The sequence below is a fragment of the Felis catus genome, chromosome X, assembly GCF_018350175.1.
Source record: "Felis catus isolate Fca126 chromosome X, F.catus_Fca126_mat1.0, whole genome shotgun sequence".
Lineage (NCBI taxonomy): Eukaryota > Metazoa > Chordata > Mammalia > Carnivora > Felidae > Felis > Felis catus.
In genome coordinates, this window is record NC_058386.1 from 68,052,296 (window position 1) to 68,077,048 (window position 24,753).

Consider the following 24,753-nt stretch of genomic DNA (forward strand, 5'->3'; position numbering starts at 1 on the left):
GGTCCTTTGTTGTTCTGTACATATTTTAGTATTTTCTTCTCTGGCTCTTTGAAAAATGCTGTTGGTACTTTGATAAGGATTACAATAAATGTGTAGATTTCTCTGGGTAGTATAGAGATTTTAACTATGTTTAACTATGGAAGAACTATGTTCTTCCAATCTGTGAGCATGGAATATCTTGTCCTTTCTTTGTGTCGTCTTTACTTTCTTTCATCAGTGTTTTATGGTTTTCAGAGTACATATTTTTTTTTACTTCTTTGGTTAAGTTTATTCCTATGTCTTGTTACTTTTGGTGGAATTTATTATTTAAGTCCTCTTTCTGCAGTTTCATTATTGGTGTGTAGATATGCAACAGATTTTGCACATTGAGTTTTTATGCAGCCATTTTATTAAATTCATTTATTAGTTCTAGCCAATTTTAGGTGTTCTTTTTAGGGTTTTCCATATAGAGTATCATGTCACTTGTAAATGGAGAAAGTTTTACTTCTTACCAATTAAGGTACCTTTTAATTATTTTTAAAAATTCTGATTCTTGTAACTAGGACTTCCAGTATGCAATAACAGTGCTGAGAGTTGACATCCCTATTTTGATCCTGATCTTAGGGGGAATGCTGTCAGTTTTTCCCCATTGAGAATGGTATTCATTGTTGGTTTTTCATATATGGCCTTTATTATTTTGAGGTATTTGTCCTCTAAACCTACTTTGTTAGGGTTCTTTTTAATGAATGGATACTATACTTTGCCAAATGCTTTTTCTGAATTTATTGAAAGGATCATATGATTCTTATCCATTTCTTTATTAATGTAGTATAACACATTGATGACTGGAGAATGTTGAACCACACTTGCAAACCAGGAATAAATCCCACTTGATCATGGTGAATGGCTTTTTAAATGTACTTTCTTGGATTTGTATGCTAGCATCTTATTGAGAATTCTTGCATTCACTTTCATCAGGGATATTGGCCTATAGTTCTCCTTAGTGGGGTTTTTATCTGGTTTTGGTGTCAGGGTAATGCTGGCCTCATAGTATGAGGTTGGCAGTTTCCCTTGAATTTCTAGTTTTTGAATAGTTTGAGAAGAATGGGTATTAGCTCTTCTTTAAATGTTTGGTATAATTTTGCTGTGAAGTCATTTGGCCACTGACTTTTGTTTGTTAGGTGATTTTTGATTATTGATTCAATTTCCTTGCTGGTTATTGGTCTGTTCAGGTTTTCTAATTCTTTATGTTTCAGTTTGTGTAGTTTATATGTTTCTAAAAATTTATGCATTTCTTCCAGGTTATCCAATTTGTTGGCATATAGTTGTACATAATAGTTTCATAATTATATGTATTCTTATGGTTTTTTTTTGTTATATCTACTCTCTCATTTGAGATTTCATGACCACAAAACCAGTCCTGGAAGAGATAGTAAAGTTAACTCTTTGAGTTTAAAGGAGAGACCAAATATGACAAAGACAAGAAAGGATTAGAGAAAATTTCCAGAAACTATTACACAACTGATAAAATGGCAAAACATATATATTTGTCCATAATTCTGATATCTTATCTATAATTTATCCATAATTCTGACATAAAATGTCATAATGGGTAGAAAAAAATAAGACCCAATTATTTGCTTCCTACAAGGGGCTAATTTTAGACCTAAAGACACCTACAGATTCAAAGTGTGGCCATACATTTATCATGCAGATGGATATCAAAAGGAAGCTTCATGGGACGCCTGGGTGGCTCAGTCAGTTGAGCGTCCAGCTTCGGCTCGGGTCATGATCTCCTGGTCTGTGAGTTTGAGCCCCACGCCGGGCTCTGTGCTGACAGCTCAGAGCCTGGAGCCTGCTTCGGATTCTGTGTCCCCCTCTCTCTCTTCCCCTCCCCCACTCATGCTCTGTCTCTCTCTGTCTCAGAAATAAGTAAACATTAAAAAAATAAAAAACAAAACAAAAGGAAGCTGCAGTAACAATACTTACATCATACAAACTAGGCTTTAAAATAAATCTCTAAAAAGAGAAAAAAAAGGCATTATATAATCCTAAAAGGGACAATCCAACAAAAAGATATAACAATCATAAATATTTATGGACCCTACATGGAAGAATTCAAATACATAAAAGCTTTGTAACAATCAAAAAAAACTAATGGATAATAACACATTAATAGTAAGGATTTTAAGACCCCACTTACATCAATGGATAGATCATCTAAAGAGAAAATAAGGAAACAGTGGCTTTGAATGATACACTGGACCAGATCAACTTAACAGATATATTCAGAACATTCTAATCTAAAATAGCCAAATACTCATTTTTTCCCAAGTTCACATGGAGTATTCTCCAGATTAAATCACGTATTGGGTTACAAAACATGTTAACAAATAGAAAAACACTGAAATCATACCATGCACCTTTTCTCACCACCATTCTATGAAACTAGAAGTCAACCATAAGAAAAGTTGGGAAGGATCACAAATACATGGAGGCTAAACAACATTCTAGTAAACAATAGATCAACTAGGAAATCAAAGAAGAAATAGATAAATATTTGGAAACAAATTAAAATTAAAACACAATTGTCTGAAACCTTTAGGATGTAGCAAGAGTTGTCCTTAGAGGGAAATATATAGGAATACAGGCTTACCTTAAGGAGCAAGAAAAATCTCAAATAAAGAACCTAACCTTACACCTAAAGGAGATAGAAACAGAACAACCTATGAAGCCTAAATCCAGAAGAAAAAAGGAAATAATAAAGATTATAGTAGAAATAAATTATATACAAACTAAAAAGCAAGAGAACATTTCAATGAAACCAAGAGCTGTTTTTTTTAAATAATAAAATTGATAAGCCTTTAGACAGACATATCAAAAGAGAGAGACAGAGGGAAAGAGAGAGAGAACCCAAACCCAAATCAAAACTTTTCTTTATCACTATGTTTTGCCATTTTGATTACTATGTGTCTTGGTGTGGCCATACTTTGATTTTGTTGGGGGATCTCTGTGGTTACTGAATCTGGATATCTGTTTTATTCCCTAGATTTGGGAAGTTTTCAGTTATTATTTCTTCAAATAAATTTTCTGTTCCCTTTTCTCTCTGTTCTCCTTCCAATATCTTTAATGTGAATGTTGTTATGCTTGATGGAGTTAACTAAGTTCCCAAAGTCTTCTCACTTTCCATAATTCTTTTTTTCTATCATTTGTTCATTTTTACAATTTTCCATTACTGTGTCTTCTCATTCATTAATTCATTCCACTGTCTCTTCCACTTTGTTATTTATTCCATCAAGTGTATTTTTAATTTCATTGGTTGTGTTCTTCATTTATGGTTGTTTCCTTTTGGTTTTCAATCTTTTTCTTAAGGGTCTCACTGATGTCCTCCACTTTTTTCTCAAGTCCAGTAGGTATCTTTGTGATCATTGTTTCAAATTCTCTATCACACATGTTTCTTATATCCGTTTTGCTTATGTCTCTTGTGGTCTTGTCCTGTTTGTTTGTTTGTTGTTATTGTATTTTTCATTTGTGATATATTCCTCTGTTTCCTCATTTTGCTTAACTCTGTGTGTCTATTTATGTGCGTTAATAATGTTAGTTATGTCTCTTGTTCTTGAAAGTAATGGGTGGGTGTGCACTTTGAATTAAGTGGTGGTGATCTTTCTCCACTGGTGATGGGCAGCCGCCATGGAGGCTGAGGCCAGCCAGGGCCATTCTCCAAAGCACTGGTAAGTGCATTTCTAAGAAGGCCTGTGCATCTTCCGCATGAGATTGGGACATGCAGTGTTGGCAAGGTTAGTGTGGGTCTTCTGGGGAAGAATTTGCATCACCAGTACTGAGGCAGGTCTGACTGGAGGGGGAAGGTCATGATGTAAGCACGTAAGCAAGCTAGGTAGTAAGAGCTGGTGCTGTACTGGTTCCTGCAGGTTGCTGTGTGTTTATGATGAGGTGTGGGGGATGGAAATGGTACCTGACAGCTGTATTGTTCCTGGAGAAGTCTTTCAGTGAACTCTGAGATTAGTAACTAGTTCTCCCCCTTGTAAGCCCCAGGCACCTTTCAAACTGTTGCCTCTAAGCTGTATCTCTGCAGGTTGTTCGCTGTGTTCAACAAAGGGCAGGGACTCGGCTTCTTATTGCCTTCCATTCTCTCTTAGAATCCCATCTACTGTTTTTTAAAGTTCCATGCTTTATCTTTCACTGGTTGTAAGAATTCAAGAAATTTGGCCCATTCTGATTTTCAGTATATGTGTTTCTAAGCAATCACTCATTCTGATTTTAAAATCTAAGTGCTATAGGCATTTCTCTTCCTCTTATAGGCTTTCCAGTGTGCCAACCTGTCTGTTATCCCACTCTATGCCTGAAACTCCCTCCCTCTGGTGGTCAGACCCACAAGGTTTAAGTTACCACTGAGTCCTCTTTAAACCAAACCTAAATTTGCCATTGAACTAGAAGAAAACATGAAGCTTATAATGCTATAGAATCCATAGAATTGGTGCCATATTACAAATTAAAAGAGGGCATTAATTTTTTAACTAATTGCTTAATTTAATCTAAAACTCATTCTTTCAGTGATGATTATGATGATAATTTTTATTCAGTTGTCATGATCATGATCATGATGATCATTAGTTGCAATCCTGAAAGCTGGCTAGTGGTAATAAAAACTGCACAAGGCATATTATTCAAGGTAAATAGTCTTAGTATGTGAATAAAAGGAAACCAGCTAAAGTTGTTTTATAATTTTACTTTGAAATTCCCCTCTTATATACTTGGTAGTAACTTACCATCTTTCTAAAACAAAGAAACTTTACGGGGAAATATCAACTAATTTCAATCTCTTGACAAGATTTATGATGTCATTTTCTGTTTAGTTATAACACTGAAAATATACCAAAGTTAGAACATGTGGATGTCATACTACAAATCATGGTCATATGCTCCACATGTACATCTTGAATTTAGAAATAGTGAATGAACAATACAATTACCAAATCTTTCTGAAAGGTTCCCAAATCTCTATATAATTGTATCTTCCAATTAAACTCAGCATACATAACCTGAATAATAATCTTAAAAGGTACTTACTATGTGCCAGGAACTGTTCTAAACATTTGAAAACAATGAGGAATATAAACACTGTTCCTTCATGCCTTCTAACTTGTGGTAGAGGTGTGTGTGTGTGTGTGTGTGTGTGTGTGTGTGTGTTTGTGTGTGTGCATGGTGCCTGTAAGAGGGGAAATGGAGACAATTAAACCAGCATATACATGCAACAAAATGATGTTTAAAGTATGAGTTGTTATATTATTAAGCCTATTTTGCAAGTGAAGAACTTGTACAAAAGATGAAAAAGTTAAAAAGTATGAAATGATTTACAATAATAGAGGCAGATTTCAAGGGTTGTGTGTGTGTGTGTGTATGTGTGTGTGTGTGTGTGTGTGTGTGTAACAGATATTGTTGTTTGTGTAACAGATACTGTTGTATATTGGTTGGTGTTGAGTGTTTTGATGATTGTTGCAGTGCCCACCTTGCTTTTCTAACTGCCTCAGAGGAAAGAAAAGATTTGGTGAAGAAAACAGAAGATGACTTTTTGCTTTTATGTTGGACAGGAACTACTTTATAATATCAATGATCTTGACATTAAATAAAAAACAACTAGAAATTTAGAATGTACAATATTTTTTTAATTAAAAAATGAAAACCAGGAGTATATAACCACCTGAGGTGGTTCCAATTAAGGAGTCATCATAGACTATAAGATTATATATCTTACCTTTTGGCAATACAATTGTAAAACTTTTTCAGGAATAATAGATTTTTTTGGAAGTGAAGTATGTTACTGTTTCATGGAATAGTGTTTATCTTTTTTTAATTGGTACCCTTTTCTCTTATTTTATTATAAAGTATTATGATTCTTCCACAGTTATCACTAAACACAAGCCTACAGTTGGTTTTGAATGAAACCTCTGCATATTCTTTCCAACTTCTTTTGCCTTCCAGAGTTCTTTTGCTCTACTTACCACTTAAGTTACAGGAATAAGTTAGTTCTGAAGAACAGTATATATATTGGAAGCATAAAAAGCAAAATCCTAATTTTAGATAGGCTGCTTGTGAGAGTGTATGGTTTCATAAAACAGAAAAAAAAACACAGTTACTCGGATATATTTGTTGTCGATTTTTATCCAAGATTAACCAATGTAGAACAAATTCTTGACAGGATACCTGGGACCTAGCTGAGACAATAGGTCCCTCTCAAACATGGATACTGCATTAAGACTCCAGACTCTAAGGTATGTGTTTCTTGCTTGGGGTTATAATAAACAGGAGGGAAACAATTACAAGATCCCAGGAATAAAATCAAATACGATATGAATTTTTTTCTTTTAGCATCTCTCAAGATAGTTGATGTCTTTCCAGTAAAAATTATTTTTCAGGAAAATTAAATGGAAGCCAAGTAATAATAAATAAGTTAAAATATGTCTATTTGACAAAATATATTTACATAATATTGTTCAAAACTATTTTTAAATGGTACTTTTCAACCATTAATTCTAAACTGATGTTTTACTTAATCATATATCTCAAGCAGTCATTTGGTTATTTGCAAAGGACTTACACTGTACCAAAAATTGTGATGTGAGGGAAACAGAGAATAAGAAAAATTTCATGATCAAGGTTACAAAAGAGAAGATATAGTCCTTACAAAGTCAGATTATATTTTCCAAAGATAGCAAGACCAACATATATATCTGCTATGTCACATGCCAGGCTATTCTTACAATGTGACTAACTTGTCTCCCATTTAGAGACAGAATCTATCTTTCCTACATTTTAATCTGGATTAGAGATTATAATTTGTCTGAAAGAACACAGAGAAAAGGATTTATGTGATTTCCAAGACCAAATTATAAAACAGGCATAACTTCTGCCTGCTAATCTTTTTCATATGATGTTAATGCTTGGAAATAGCTACCATGCTATGTGGAAGCCCACACTAGCCCACTGGAAAGACTACATGAAGAAATCTACATGGAGAGTAACTGTAGCTCCCAGCTAATATCTTGCATCAAATATATATATATATATATATATATATATACACACACATACATACATAAATCTCCAGCTGATATTAGTCCCTATACTTTAAGACTTTGAAATGAAGTCTCAGAAATTATGAAGCAGAAGGATGCCTGGTTGGCTCAGTTGGTTGAGCATTTAACTCTTCATTTTGGCTCAGGTCATGATTGCTGGGTTGTGGGATCAATCCCTGCATCAGTGTGGAATCTGTTTAAGATGCTCTCTTTCTCTACTCTGTCCCTCACCACACCTAAAATAAAAAAAAAGAAATTATGGAACAGAGACAAACTGTTCAATGTGTGCCTTACTTTAATGTCTATCCACATAAGCAATGAGATAAGACAAATCATTTATCTTAAGTCGTTAATTTTTATGTAATTTGTTATACAACATGAGATACTAAAAATATATTTTGGTTCTGTGAGTGGACTGCTGTCATAACAAATTCTAAAAATCTAGCAGTGGGTTTAGCACAAGGAAACAGGCAAAAATTGAAAATGGCCTTGAAAAGGCTATTAGAAGAAATCTTTTGCCTCTCTAGAAGGCTATAGGTAAATACTTAAAGAAAAAACAGGAAATATAATTCAAAGCCAGAGAAAAGGGGAAGGTTTCACAACAATGTTGTCTACAGTAATATGGAAAAGAAAAAAAAATCATCTAATGAAATGAATATGTCTAAGAAGATTTTCAGGCAGAATTACAAAGGACTACTGGCTTCCTCTCACTGTTTATATGAAAATGTGAGGGAAGCAAAAAATGTTAAGCTAATGGAAAAATTGTTAAACATAAAAGGACCAGGGTGTGCAGGATTAAAAAAATATATATTGTTCATCAGAGATAAAAATCATGCGGGGTAAAAAAAACAGAAGATGGTGGCATAGGAGGACACTGGGCTCACCTCGTCTTGCTGATCACTTAGATTCCACCCAGATCTGCCTAAATAACCCAGAAAAACGCCAGAAGACTAGCAGAATAGGCTCTCCAGAGCCAAGCGAAGACAAGAGGCCCACAGAAGAGGGTAGGAAGGGTGGAGAGGCAGTGAGCACTACACAAAATATCTGGAGGCAGCCGGGGCAGGGGAGGGCAGCCTTCCCAGTAAGGCAGAGCCCCCGAGTCTGGCTTGCAAAAGTGGAGGGGCCAGACTCCATGAGTTCTGACAGCCAGCAGGACTTATCATCTGGGTTGTTAAAAGTCAACAGCTCTGCTCTCAGAAACCATGGAGGCCAAGAGGACACCGAGAGGAAGAGTTGTTGAGCCCCTGAAGACAGAGCTCACCTTGGTGGGGAACAAAGGTGCTGGCAAGGACCATATCTCATCCCCCAGCTGAAATCCCAAAGGGAACCAGTTCCTGTCACCTAACTTGCTTGCAATGCACAAACACCCAACGATGTTCTTCTTTGGATCCATCCCTCTGATGGGTCTGCCTCGCTCCTGGTGCTGCAGAGCCCCTCCCGCAAGGGACCTCCAATGGGAAATTGAGCTAAGACTGCTCCTCTCGCCTCTGTGCAACTTGAGGATGCACACTGGCTAATATGCCAGATCCCATCAAAGCAGCACCACAAGACTGGCAGTGTGCAAATAGCACAGGCAGGGGCCACACCACTCCACAGTGAGTCCTGCCCTGGGAGAGGGGAAGATAAGGTACACACCAGTCTGCTTGTGGCCCCAGTGGTGGGCTGGGGACAGACATTTGATCTGACTGCAGCCCCACCCACCAACACAAATTACTCCAGACAGCACAAAGGAAGTGCCTACAGTTTGGAGCCACCACAGGAACTACCCAAAATGATGAAACGGAAGAATTCTCCTCAAAAGAAACTCCAGGAAGTAGCAACAGCTAAGGAATTGATCAAAAACGATTTAAGCAATATAATGGAACAAGAATTTAGAAGAATAGTCATACAATTAAGCACTGGACATGAAGAAAGCATAGAGGACAGGAGAGAATCTATTGCTACAGAGATCAAGGGACTAAGAAAGAGTCAGGAGGAGATAAAAAATGCTATAAATGAGCTGCAAAATAAAATGGAGGCGGTCATAGCACGGATTGAAAAGGCAGAGGAGAGAAAAGGTGAATTAGAAGATAAAATTATGGAAAAAGAGGAAGCTGAGAAAAAAGAGATAAAAAAATCCAGGAGCATGAGGGGAGAATTAGAGAACTAAATCATGTAATCAAACAGAACAATATTCACATCATAGGAATTCCAGAAGAGGAAGAGAGAGAGAAAGGGGCTGAAGGTGTACTTCAAAAAATTATAGCTGAGAACTTCCCTGACTAGGGTAAGGGAAAAGGCATTGAAATCCAAGAGGCACAGAAAACTCCCTTCAGATGTAAATTGAAACGATCTGTTGCAGAAATCATAATGAAACTGGCAAAATACAAGAATAAAGAGAAAATTCTGAAAGTAGCTAGGGATAAGCATGCTCTAATTTACAAAGGGAGACCCATAAGACTAGTGACAGACCTATCTACTGAAACTTGGCAGGCCAGAAAGGAACGGCAGGAAATCTTCAATGTGGTGAACAGAAAAAATATACAACCGAGAATCCTTTATCTAGCAAGTCTGTCATTCAGAATAGAAGGAGAGACAAAGGTCTTCCCAAACAAACAAAAACTGAAGGAATTCATGACCACTAAACCAGCCCTACAAGGGATCCTAAGAGGTATTCTGTGAGTAAAATGTTGCAAGGACCACAAAGTACCAGAGACATCACTACAAGCATGAAGCCTACAGACATTACAATGACTTTAAACCCATATCTTTCAATAATATCACTGAATGTAAATGGACTAAATGCTCCAACCAAAAGACATGGGGTATCGGAATGGATTAAAAAAAAAAAAAAAAAACAAGACCCATCTATTTTCTGTCGACAGGAGACTTATGTTAGACCTGAGAACACCTTCATTCTAAAGTGTGGGGATGGAGAAATATCTATCATGCTACTGGAAGTCAAAAGAAAGCTGGAATAGCCATACTTATATCAGACAAAATAGACATTAAATTAAAAGCTGTAACAAGCGATGAAGGGCATTATATAATAATTACAGTGTCTATGCACCAGGAAGAGCTAACAATTTTAAATGTCTATGCACCGAAAGTGAAGGCTCCCAAATATATAAAACAATTAATCACAAACATAAACAACCTTATTGATAAGAATGTGGTAATTGCAGGGGACTTTAATACTCCACTTACAACAATGGACAGATCATCTACACACAGGTCAGTAAAGAAACAAGGGCCCTGAATTATACACTGGAACAGATGGACTTGACAGATATATTTAGAACTCTGTATCCCAAAGCAAAAGAATATACTTTCTTCTCGAGTGTACATGGAACATTCTCCAAGATAGGTCACATACTAGGTCACAAAACAGCCCTTCATAAATATAAAAGAATTGAGATCATACCATGCACACTTTCAGACCACAATGCCATGAAACTTGAAATCAACCACAGGAAAACATCTGGAAAACCTCCAAAAGCATGGAGGTTAAAGAATACCCCACTAAAGAATGAATGGGTCAACCAGGCAATTAGAGAAGAAATTAAAAGATATATGGAAACAAATGAAAATGAAAATGCAACAATCCAAATGCTTTGGGATGCAGCGAAGGCAGTCCTGAGAGGAAAATACATTGCAATCCAGGCCTATCTCAAGAAACAAGAAAAATCCCAAATACAAAATCTAACAGCACACTTAAAGGAAATAGGAGCAGAAGAGCAAAGACACCCCAAATCCAGCAGAAGAGAAATAATAAAGATCAGAGGAGAAGTAAACAATATGGAATCTAAAAAAACTGTAGAGCAGATCAATGAAACCAAGAGTTATTTCTTTGAAAAAATAAACAAAATTGATAAACCTCTAGCCAGGCTTCTCAAAAAGAAAAAGGAGATGACCCACAAAGATAAAATCACAGAAAATATGGAATAATTACAATCAATCCCTCAGAGATACAAGCAATTATCATGGAATACTATGAAAAAGTGTATGCCATCAATCTGGGCAACCTGGAAAAAATGGACAAATTCCTAGGCACCCACACACTTCCAAAACACAAACAGAGTGAAATAGAAACCTTGAACATACCCAAAACCATCAAAGAATTTGAGTCAGTTATCAAAAATCTCCCAACAAATAAGAGTCCAGGACCAGATGGTTTCCCAGGGGAATTCTACCAGACATTTAAAGCAGAGATCATACCTATCCTTTTCTAGCTGATCCAAAAAATGGAGGGGAAGGAAAAATTCCAAACTCACTATATGACGGCAGCATTACTTTGATTCCTAAACCAGACAGAAAACCCAGTAAAATAGAGAACTACAGGCTAATATTCCTGATGAATATGGATGCAAAAATTCTCAATAAGATAACCACCAAATAGAATTCAACAGCATAGAAAAATGTTATTCACCATGATCAAGTGGGATTCATTCTTGGGCTGCAGGGCTGGTTCAACATTCGCAAATTAATCAATGTGATACATCACATTAATAAAAGAAAAGATAAGAACCATATGATCCTGTCAATCGATGCAGAACAAGCATTTGGTAAAATTCAGCATCCTTTCTTAATAAAAACCCTCAAGAAAGTTGGGATAGAAGGAACATACTTAAACATCACAAAAGCCATTTATGAAAAGCCTATAGCTAATATCATACTCAATGGGTAAAAATTGAGAGCTTTCCCCCCTGAGATCAGGAACACGACAGGGATGTCCACTCTCACCACTGTTGTTTACCATAGTGTTGGAAGTGCTAGCATCAGCAATCAGACAACAAAAGGAAATCAAAGGCATCAAAATTGGCAAAGATGAAGTCAAGCTTTCACTTTTTCCAGATGGCATGTTATTATACATGGAAAACCTGTTAGACTCCACCACAAGTCTACTAGAACTGATCCATGAATTAAGCAGTCTCAGGTTACAAAATCAATGTACAGAAATCAGTTGCATTTTTATACACTAATAATTAAGCAACAGAAAGACAAATAAAGAAACTGATCCCATTCACAATTGCACCAAGAATCATAAAATTCCTAGGAATAAACCAAACCAGAGATGTAAAAGATCTGTATGCTGAAAACTATAGAAAACTTATGAAGGAAATTGAAGAAGATATAAAGAAATGGAAAAACATTCCATGCTCATGGATTAGAAGAATAAACATTGTTAAAATATCAATACTTCCCAAAGCTATCTACACATTCAATGCAATCCCATTAAAAATTGCACTAGCATTCTTCTCAAAGCTAGAGCAAGCAATCCTACAATTTGTATGGAACTACAAAAGACCCCACATAGCCAAAGTAATATTGAACAAAAAGCCCAAAGTGGGAGGCATCATAATCCCAGACTTTAGCGTCTACTGCAAAGCTGTAATCATCAAGACAGCATGGTATTGGCCCCAAAACAGACACATAGACCAATGGAATAGAATAGAGACTCCAGAATTAGACGCATAAAAGGATAGCCAACTAATCTTTGACAAAGCAGGAAAGAATATCCAATGGAAAGAAAGACAGTCTCTTTAACAAATGTTGCTGGGAGAGCTGGACAGCAATATGCAGAAGAATGAAACTGGACCACTTTCTTACACCATATACAAAAATAAACTCAAAATGGATGAAAGACCTGAATGTGAGACAGGAAACCATCAAAACCCTAGAAGAGAAAGCAGGAAAAAACCTCTATGACCTCAGCTGCAGCAATTTCTTACATCTCCAAAGGCAAGGGAATTTAAAGAAAAAATGAACTATTGGGACCTCACGAAAACAAAAAGCTTCTGCACTGCAAAAGGAAACAGTCAACAAAACTAAAAGTCAACCAACATAATAGGAAAAGATTTTTGCAAATGACATATCAGACAAAGGGCTAGTATCCAAAATCTATAAAGACCTCACCAAACTCCACACCCAAAAAACAAATAATCCAGTGAATAATAGGCAAGAAATATGAATAGACACTTCTATTCAGAAGACATCCAGATGGCCAACAGGCACATGAAAAGATGCTCAACATCACTCCTCATCAGGGAAATACAAATCAAAACCACACTGCGATAACACCTCACGCCAGTCAGAGTGGCAAAAATGAACAAATTAGGAGACTATAGATGCTGACGAGGATGTGGAGAAACGGGAACCCTCTTGCACTGTTGGTGGGAATGCAAACTTGAGCAGCCACTCTGGAAAACAGTGTGGAGTTCCTCAAAAAATTAAAAATAGATCTACCCTATGACCCAGCAATAGCACTGCTAAGCATTTACCCAAGGGATACAGGAGTGCTGAAGCATAAGGGCACTTGTACCCCAACGTTGATAGCAGCACTTTCAACAATAGCCAAATTATGGAAAGAGCCTAAATGTCCATCAACTGATGAATGGATAAAGAAGTTGTGGTTTATATACACAATGGAATACTACTTGAAAGTGAGAAAGAATGAAATATGGCCTTTTGTAGCAACGTGGATGGACCTCAAGTGTGTTATGCTAAGTTAAATAAGTCATACAAAGAAAGACAGATACCATATATTTTCACTCCTTTGTGGATCCTGAGAAACTTTACAGAAAACCATGGGGGAGGGGAAGGAGAAAAAAAAGTTAGAGAAGGAGTGAGCCAAATCATAAGTGACTCTTGGATCCTGAGAACAATCTGAGAGTTGATGGGATGTGGGAAGGAGGGTAGGTTGGGTGATGGGTATTGTGGAGGTCACCTGTTAGGATGAGCACTGGGTGTTGTATGGAAACCAATTTGACAATAAATTTCATATTAATAAATAAAATAATAAAATAAAATGAAATAAATAAAAATAAATAAATAAAATTGTAAAAAAAAACAAAAGAAAAAAGTGGACTATGGAGTAGCTAAAAATTAATATCCCCCTTTTTTGTAGATAAAATTGGCTGCAAAAAAATTGATAGGATCATAAAAATGAGAGGAAAGTAGAAAAATAAAAAAAAACTTGATTATTGAAGGCAGAGAGAAAGGAAATATTCTATAAAAAATTACACAAATTGAAAAGTAGCAATACTATATAATCAACATTTGGAAAGACAAGATGTGAAATTAGGCTGGAGAAATTCACTTGAGGTAAGACTTGATTCGATGAACTCCATGTTATTTTTAGCCCTCTTCCCTTGGTTGAAATAGTGCTATAAGCCATTATAAACTATTCCATTCATCCTATAGAAAATCACGAGGCCAGTGTCCTTCCTCATGAACATGATCTCCCAATTCTAACCACAGTAATCTATAATTGTTTGTTTTTGCTCAAGTCTTCTGAATCAATTATTGACAATGTCCAGATAGAATATAAATTTAACTAAAATACTTTAAAAATAAGTTACGAATATTGTTTTCAGAATGTATGTATATCTTACAAACAATTAAAATAAGAAATAATTCAGAGCATGAATTTAGGTTGTCCTCAGGCATTAAACTCAGTTAAGATGACACTGTTCACTCTTTTTACCAAAGGTAGTTAAAATAAATTTCAAGATCAATGGCTAAGAACTCCTATTAGTTTACAAGAGCATTTATGTATGCAGCTTTTCAAATAACCAAATGTTGATTGTTTTCCATCTGGAAAATCCAACATTAAATGTAGATTATGATTTCATAACAATTTTGAAGCTCCAATCAACCAAGGGTATAATACATAAATATTTAATGTAATGGAATTTACTATATTTTGCCTGAAATATGGGTTGGGTAGAGGAGAAAAACCACTATGTGGAGATGTCTATGAAGAGTAAATAAATATGTGTGTGACAAAATCTACATACAAAACAATAAAAAACAATCCTCCAAACATCTACTTCGGTTATTGGGTTCTGCAAATGACTTAACACAATGACATCAATTAGAAAGTTTGTTTACCAAAAACTTTTTCATAATCTTGGCCCTCTCCCAAACATACTCACATTGCTTAGATTGCACAATTTACAAACAAGAAATCAGATATCAATATAAAAAATATGCAATATTACATAACAATATGCTCCAAAGACTAGAATTAAAAATTTATGAGTAATACACACAAATGAGTGCATGCATACTGATAAAATCTGAATAATCTCTGTGGATTAGATCAACATCATTTTTATGGCGTTGATATAGTATCATGATACATGAAAGTTGTCAACAATGGAGAAGTCAAAGATGCAGTAGAGCTCCTACACATATTTCAAAATAAAAAGTTCTTAAAAACTAAAAAAATAAAAAATAAAAAAAATGCGGACTGAAAAGGTGGAAGTAAATTAATTTTATTTACATACTTTATAATATTTCATAGGGAAAATCCTAAAGAAGATTATTAGAACTAAAATGACCATAGACTGATGAATGGATAAAGAAGATGTGATACGTATGTAGATGTATACATACACACACACATAATGGAATACTATTCAGAGATGAAAAAGAATGAAATCTTGCCATTTGCAACAACCTGCATTAAACTAGAGAGTATTATGCTAAGTGAAATAAATCAGTCAGAGAAAGACAGGTATCATATGATTTCATTCATATGTGTAATTTGAGAAATTCAACAGATGAACATAGGGGAAGGAAAGGAAAAAATAAGATAAAAACAGAGAAGGAGGCACACCATAAAAGACTCTTACAGAGAACTAACAAGATTGCTGTAGGGGAGTTGGATGAGGGATGGGATAAATGGGTGATAGGCATTAAGGAGGGCACTTTCTGGGATGAGCACTGGGTATCATATGTAAAATATGAATTGCTGGGTTCTACTCCTAAAGCCAAGGCTACATTATATGTTAATTAACTTGAACTTAAATTAAAAAGAATAAAGAAAAAAGAAACAGAAAAAAGAACTAAAAGGAGTTCAGTAAGATTGCAAGTAAAAATCAATATAAAATCAAGTGTATTATCTATACACTAACAATGAATAATCAAAACATAAAATTAAGAAAAATCCATTCACAATAGCATGAAAAAAGATAAAATACTTATACATGAATTTTAAAAAAGGAAGTTAAAGTCATGTACTCTGGGGGCTCCTGGGTGGCTCAGTAGGTTAAGCGTCAGACTCTTGGTTTCGGTTCAGGTCTTAATCTCACAATTCCTGAGTTTGAGCCCCTTATCAGACTCTGTGCTGACAGCATCGAGACTGCTTGGGATTCTCTCTCTCTGCCTCTTCCTCGCTCACATTCTATCTCTCTCAAATAAATGAATAAAAACTTAAAAAAAAAAAGATATGTGCACTTAAAAGTACAACATACTGTTGACAAATTTTAAAGAAATCCTAAATAAATAGAAAGGTATTTGGTGTTTACGGATTAGAAGAATTAGTACCATCAAGATGACAATACTTCCCAAACTGGTGTATAATTTTATTTTATTTACTTTTTAAAAAAATTTTTATAGTTTATTTATTTTTGAGATAGAGACAGAGCGTGAGTGGGAGAAAGGCAGAGACAGAGGGAGACACAGAATCTGAAACAGGCTGAGCTGTTAGCACAGAGACCACCGTGGGACTCAAACTCACAGACCGTGAGATCATGATCTGAGCTGAAGTTGGATGCCCAACCGACTGAGCCACCCAAGTGCTCCTGGTCTATAATTTTAATACAATCCTTATCAAAATCCCAACTGCATTTTTTAACAGAAACTGACAAGCTGATCCTAAAATTTGTAGAGGATATAATTGAGACTTCACAAATAAGACCTCCCACTTATAGTCAAATAATTTTTGACAAAGATACAAAGACAATTGAATAAAAAAAAATGTCTTTCAACAAGTGTTGTTGGGAAAATTGTGTGTCCCCATAAAAAAGAATGAAGTTATGTCCCTACTATATAAACAGTTATGTCCCTAGTATATAAACTCAAAATGGATCATACACTTAATGTTTTTAAGAGCTACAACTATCAAACTATTAGAATAAATCATATGAGTAAATCTTCATGACCCTCTTAAATATAACACCAAAATCAAAAGTGACAAAGCAGGGGTACCTGGGTGCCTCAGTGAGTTAAGTGTATGACTTAATTTCAACTTAGATCATGATCTCACGACTATGAGATCATGCCCCATGTCAGGTTGTGCGCCCGATGTGGAACCTGCTTAATATTCACTTTCTCCCTCTGCCCCTGTCCTGCTTGTGTTCTCTCTCTCTCTCTCAAAAAAAAAAAAAAAAAGGTGACAAAAGCAAAATGGAAAAAAAAATGGACTCATCAAAGTTAAAAACTTTTGTGCCTCAAGTAACAACATCAAAAATGTGAAAATATAAGCCACAGAATGGGAGAAAATATTTTCAAATCATTTATATGACAAATGAATTGTAATGAGAATATAAAAAAAGTTATTACAACTCAAAATAAAAGGAAAACAACTCAAAAATGGGAAAATATCTGTATAGACATTTTTCCCAAAAATAATAAAAATAGCTTATAAACACATGAAAAGATGTTCAATATCATTATTCATCAAAGAAAAGCAAGTCAAAATCATGCCATACCACTTCACAACCAATAGGAGAACGATCATTAAAAATATGGAGAATAGGGGCGCCTGGGTGGCGCAGTCGGTTAAGCGTCCGACTTCAGCCAGGTCACGATCTCACGGTCCGTGAGTTCGAGCCCCGCGTCGGGCTCTGGGCTGATGGCTCAGAGCCTGGAGCCTGCTTCCGATTCTGTGTTTCCCTCTCTCTCTGCCCCTCCCCCATTCATGCTCTGTCTCTCTCTGTCTCAAAAATAAATAAACATTAAAAAAAATTAAAAAAAATATGGAGAATAACAAATATTGGTAAGGATTTGGAGAAATTCAAACCTTCAAAACTTCTGATGAGAATGTAGAATGTTATACCATTTGGAAAACAGTGTGGCAGTTCCTCAAAAAGTTAAACATAAAATTACTATATGATCTGAATATTCCACTTCTAGATGTATACCCACATATACCCACATCCATGATCAACACAAACAAATGTATACTCAAAAACTTACACACAAGTGTTCATAGAAGCAATATTATTCATAATATCCAAAAGGAGGAAAGAATTCAAATGTCCATCAATTGATGAATAGGTAAATAAATGAGATATATCCATACAATAGGATATTATTCATCCACAAAATGTAATAAAATATTGATCCATGTTACAACATACATGAACCTTGGAAACATTAGACTAAATTAAAGAAGCAACATACTAAAGGTTGCATATTATATTCTTCCATTTGTATGAAATACCCAGAATAAGCAGATGCATAGATACAGAAAGATTAGTGGTTTTGAGGTTCTAGGGAGTGGGGAGAATAAACAGTTACAGCTTAATGGATATAGACTCTCTTACTGCTGTAAAAAAAATGTTCTGTGATATTGTTTGCCCAACTTTGCAGATATAATAAAATTCATTGAATTTTACACTCTAAAATACTAAAAAATGTGAATTTTATCTCAAAGACAATTATCTATATATATAATTTATATTTCTGTATAGTATATAAATATATGTCTTCAGTATATATTAAAATTCAGCTAAAGCTAGATAAAAAAGAAAGCAAAACAATACAATGAAAATGGGATTCAGGGTAGACGATCCAGAAGAATAAAATGGTGATGGGGAAATGTATGATTAGTTATGTTAAGTTATTATTATGTCCTAGGCTAAATTCGGGATATTAAATCCATTGGTCCTTATTCCATGATGAAAAGTGACTAGCAAAATTTAAAGCACTCCTTTACCTGCCTTTTTCTTCCCCCACTTTTTTTTTTTTTTTTAGTTTGTAGAGTGCTTTTATTGTGGTTTATTTTTATTCAGAAATTCTTTATTCTTTTCATTTTAGAAGCATTTTTGTAGTCTATTTTGTGATTATAGTATTGTTAGTTCTAGAGGAAATTTTTAGAATTTGTGCAGTCTTGCTGTAACATGATGTTGGAGATTCCAGAAGACACCAGTACTCTGCAGCCCCTAAGTTTGGGAGCTTGTTTCAGATGGGGGCTTTTAAATGGTTTGTGCATATGAATGACATATAATATCAGCAAATAGGACATCTTACAGCAATCATATTCCCAAAGGGGCAAAGGTGGCATCCTCATGGTCAAATGCCTCTTTTCTTCTGATAAAATTTCCATTGTTCTCATGGGAGAAGTGGGATTTTATGTCAGTGGAAGAAGGGTGAACTAACATGACTAGAAAATAAGATGGTATGAGTAGGTATGAGTTGGTAATGAGTTGTTGTTATGAAACAAAGAAACAAAGATCACCTGTGTAAAATATTGATTCTTTTAATCTGTATTTGGGACATCATATCATCTCTTCCCAAGAACCCAGTGTACGTCACAAAATAATGTCATTACTGTATTGATCTGTTTTCACTTCATTCAGGTCAATGTTACCTCCTCAGGGAGTTTTTCACTGAACATATTATCTAAGAGGTGAGTATGGGGATAGGTTAAATAGGTGATGGGGATTAAGGAGTGCACTTGTGAAAGCACTGGACGTTTTGTGGAAGTGTGGAATGACTATGCTGTACACATGAAAATAATATTACTCTGTGTTAACTAACTGGAATTTAAATAAAAACATAATAAAATAAAATGAAATAAAGTGTATCTTCTACTCTATTCACTATCTTCTTACATTTCTTTATATATATTTTTTCATAGCATGTATCATAGCACCTCATATTGTGTTTTGTATTCACTTGTTAATTGTTTATTGTATCTCTAGTAGGATGTAAGCTCCATGAAAGCAAACATTTCTCTTGTTCATTGGTGTATTCTGATCACTTAGGAGGTGGCATTTATTGGTGAATGAGTAAGTGAGTGAATGACCTCTGGATCTCATCAGAAAGGTTGTGGCTACTAAAGTAAGGTTTGAGGTTATTCCAGTGCCAATCAACAAAATATGCCTTTTGCAATGTTAATATTAGTGATTCTATTATATATATTTTCAGAGAGAGAAAGGAAGAAAGAAAGAAAGAAAGAAAGAAAGAAAGAAAGAAAGAAAGAAAAAAATTCACCATGAAGTTCCTCACCAAAGGTACCTTTGTATAGGTATTTCTAATTAAATACAATAAATGCATCCTGAAAAAGTCAGGAAATAAAGTTTTTCAGACTGGCTTCTCTGTTTCTGTGTCTATAACTTTCCTACTGTTGCTATAAAAAATTACCAGAAATTAAGTGGCTTAAAAAATAAGAATTTATTATTTTACAGTTCTGGAGGTCAGACACCCAAAATGGGTCTCACTGAGCTAATAACAAAGTCATCAAGAGTTGGTTCTTCCTAGAGTTTAAAGACTATTTTTCCTCTCTTTTCACTATTAAGGACACTTGTGATTATAGTAAGCTCACTTGGGTAATACAAGATAATCTATTTTAAGGTCAAATAGTTAGTAACCTAAATTCCATCTGCAACCTTAATTCTCTTTTGTCATGTAACATTACATATTCAAAAAAAGACAAGAACATTTTTGGAAAACCATTATTCTGCCTATCGCACTTTGTTACCAGTCTTCCTTTCGACATTTTTGGTAGGTCAAGTCAAACTGTTTTCTGAAAGTAAATAGGTATGTTTATAAATGTATCCATTTAACTTAGCCATTGTTCATCAAATATACATTGATTTATTGAAGATCTGAATACCCAGTATATGTCAGACATAACAAATATGACTTGCTTCCCATTTTTGAGAAACCCTTGTCTCTACAGTGTATGGATTGTCAGAGGCAGACATCCCTAAATCCTTAGTTTTCTGTTTCTCTACCCCTTTTTCCAGCTGCTTTGTGTAGTTAATAATTTGTAAGCAGATATGCAAATGCACTTAGGGAACTCTATAACTAAAGAAACCCTGCAGTGAATCTTCATGCAAAACAAATAATTATTTCATAATGTAAACAATCACCCTGTGATATATCCACCTATCCATCTTGTAACTTCATATTTTTGCATAAATAAAATTCCTCCCTTTGAGTATGCGTTTATTATTCCAGTCTGATAAGCCACAAATGGGCCAACAGCATCAGCTACTTAATGGCATATAAAACAGCTAAAATCTTTTTCATTCCCTCACTCTTCCCCCTTAAGGGAATTGCTCACACTCTACCTTCCTTCTTTTACCTGGTGTTCCTCTGCTCATACTTGTTAATTTTACATTACACAATTTCCTTCACAGTATCTTCTTTAACCCAATCATTATTCTGTTTTGTTATAATTTTTATATTGATTTATTATATCAGTTATAATTCATCAATTATATGCAATTTATTAACCATTATATAACTGCAAGAAGGAAGATATATATGCCCAAGGGCATACCTCAATTTTTAATGTCAAACTTGGAAAATGACCAAAATTTTTGATGTATTTGAATAATCTACCAATAAAGGACATTATGGGGCACTTGAAATCTATAATCTTAAAACAAAGAAGGGAGAAGCAAGGAGGAAGTGGTGGGAGATGGATAAAACTGTGCCTACTAGTTCCCAAGACATATTTATTCTATACTTGCCTCTACTGATACTTCAAGTGGTAGAGTCAGGCCCCCCCATTTCATAGTTGTAAAATCTTAAAGTTGAGTGAAGCAATGTTCTCATAATTACTCAATTACATTGTGAATATGGTCAGCATAATTTAACACCTTGGTAGATCAGCAAAGAACAAGTTCAGAGCTCTATGTGGCACTCAATACCTTCCATGTGTACATCAACCATATGGCTTATCACATATTTTTGAGGAGTGAAATCTGCCATCATAAATAAACAGTATCATCAACAACCAAAGTGACTGAAAGTTCCCAGAAGTTCTTATCTTAATTTTCCCCAAATCATTCCACTTTATCCTCATCTTTTTTATATACAGAGGTTACTACCTCTATACCAGAATTATAGGTCACAGCACACTAAGATCATGATAATGAAAAGCACAAAGCAGCCCTGATATAGACCGATATTTTACAAACAACTGTGGCAAGACTTTCCTCCTTGGCACCCCAGCTGAATATCTCTTTTAGCAAATTCTTTTATTTTTAAATATGAAATGTATTGTCAAATGGTTTCCATAGCACACCCAGTGCTCATCCCAACAGGTGCCCTCCTCAATGCCCATAACCCACTTTCCCCTTCCTCCCACCCCCCATCAACCCTCACTAGTAAGTTCTCTTTTAATAAGATGCTATGACTATTATGTATGAAAAGGAGCTCACCAACTTTATCCCTTTAAGCTTGGACAACTCACCTAACCTATCTGAGTCCATTTCATCATCTGCCAAATGGAGATAGACTTGTTATTTGCTTATATTAATAGCTCTTTTTTCTTTCTTTTCGAGAAATTGTAATTACTAGACAAAACAGGATCTACAATGAATGAAGAGCAGTATACTCAGAATTTCAAATCTTTAGACTCAAAAGTTTACCACCCAGGAGCAAAATCAGCAGAGAAATTCACAACTTATTCTCTTCCCCCCCTCCTCTTCCTCCTCTTGCTCCTCCTCCTCCTCCTCCTCCTCATCACCACCATCACACCACCGCCAACTCATTTTTATCTATAATCTTAGACTACCCCTTATTTAAATTGCATCTACTCAAGCATAAAAACATTTTTTAACCTTTAAAACATTTTTTTTCAACACACAAGCCTATACTCAAGGATCATAAACATATAAGGCCACATTCAGCCACAGATATACATTAGTAAGTGAGATAGTGTGTGTGTGTGTGTGTGTGTGTGTGTGTTAATTAAACACATTTAGGTGGAGAAAGTACTCTACTTTCATTCCTATATCCTATTATTTTTATTCATACATGCAACCTCTTCACTTATTTATTGCACATTGATAGTCCCAGAAGATGTTTGAATTAGCAACACAATCAACTGCCTTTCTTTTACTCTTAAATTACTCATCCTGAATTTATATGCTTACAAACTCAGTCCAGAATTGTGTGCCTTTTGACACATGGCCAATTCAGAAAACTTATTCATAACTTCTACCATCTCCTGACTAATATTATTCTTCCTATGTAAATTTGGTTCCAACTGTATCCTACATTACTAAGAAACTATCTAGTACCCCCCTCTACCTTCATGTAGGGACTAGCCTTCCAAATCTTAGCTGGGGCTGTTAATTTCCACCATAATACAGTCAAACTGAAATCTAATGTGCCTTTCTTAAGTTACAACATTCAAAATAAGTAAAACACTATCTCATGGAACTTGTAATTGTTCTTATTGCTATTTTGGTTCTCTTTAAATGTTAATGTTCTAGTAGAATTATTGGCTTATTTTTTTTTCATTGCAAATACACAATATTTCTGCTGCTGTAGGCTGAACTTAGACTATAATTACTCTTTTAAATGTACTGAAAATAAAGACAATTAACATACACAAATAAATTTTGTATATAACTAGAAATGGCAATAAACTTGTATTGATTTCATTAAAACTTAGTAAATATGAATGAAAATGGATTAAATACTTATATTCCTCAGTTACAACAAAACTTTTTAGCAAACTATGTGGCATAATTTAAAAGATGGTTTAGTGAAGTCCTCTTACTCATATTATCTACCTTTGTGTCAGTATTTTAGTATTGTACCTTCATGTCTTTGGGCTTTGAATGCTATTTTCTCATTAAAAAGGTCACTATGCAAATGTAAATGAAGCAGAAGATGTTAAGTCTTAGCAGATAACAAACTTTTCCAATGTAAAAGGCAAAGTCCTAAAATAAATAAAAACGTTGAAAAAAAATTTAAAAAAAAAAAAAAGGGGCGCCTTGGGTGGCGCAGTCGGTTAAGCATCCGACTTCAGCCAGGTCACGATCTCGGGGTCCGGGAGTTCGAGCCCCGCGTCAGGCTCTGGGCTGATGGCTCAGAGCCTGGAGCCTGTTTCCGATTCTGTGTCTCCCTCTCTCTCTGCCCCTCCCCCGTTCATGCTCTGTCTCTCTCTGTCCCAAAAATAAATAAAAACGTTGAAAAAAAAATTTTTTAAAGGCAAAGTCCTAAGTATGACCTCTTGTGAATCATTCTCTTGCATATGCTCCCCTCTTTGAGTGTGGAAATCATTCTCTTGTATATGTTCCCCTCTTTGAGTCCCCTCTATGACTATGAAGTATCACTCTTGCGATTACATCATCATATGGCAATGAGAGTCTATCTAGGTGTATTTAATCTAATCATGTGAACCCTTTAAAAGCAGAGTTTTCTCTAGCTGGTGGCAGAAGTGGAAGACAGGGATTTGAAACAGAAGAAGGATTTGATATATTATATCTGGTTTTGAAGATGGAATAGGCCATGTGAGAAGAAAAGCAGGTGGCTTTAAGAAACTAAGAGCAGCCTCTTTACTAACAGCCAGTAAAAAAAAAAAAAAAAAAAAAAAAAAGAGAGAGAGAGAGAATTTCGGACCTACAACTACAAGAAACATTTGTGCAACACTGTGAATGAACTTGGAAGCAGATTCTTCCTTGAGCCTCCAGTTGATTGTCAAGCCCAAGCAACACCTTGATTTTATCCTCGTGAGAGTAAAGAATCTAGCTGAACCAACTGGGACTTTTGGCCCAAAGTTTGGCCTATTCAACTATTTGCAGTAGTTTTCAATCTGAATATCAAGTCACCAGGCATTTCTAATAACCTCATAAAAAAGCTTCAACAGAATAGTTACTTAAGCAGATTACCCCCTGCCAAGAATAAAGGCTCATGACCAATTCAACTTACTATTTCCTCC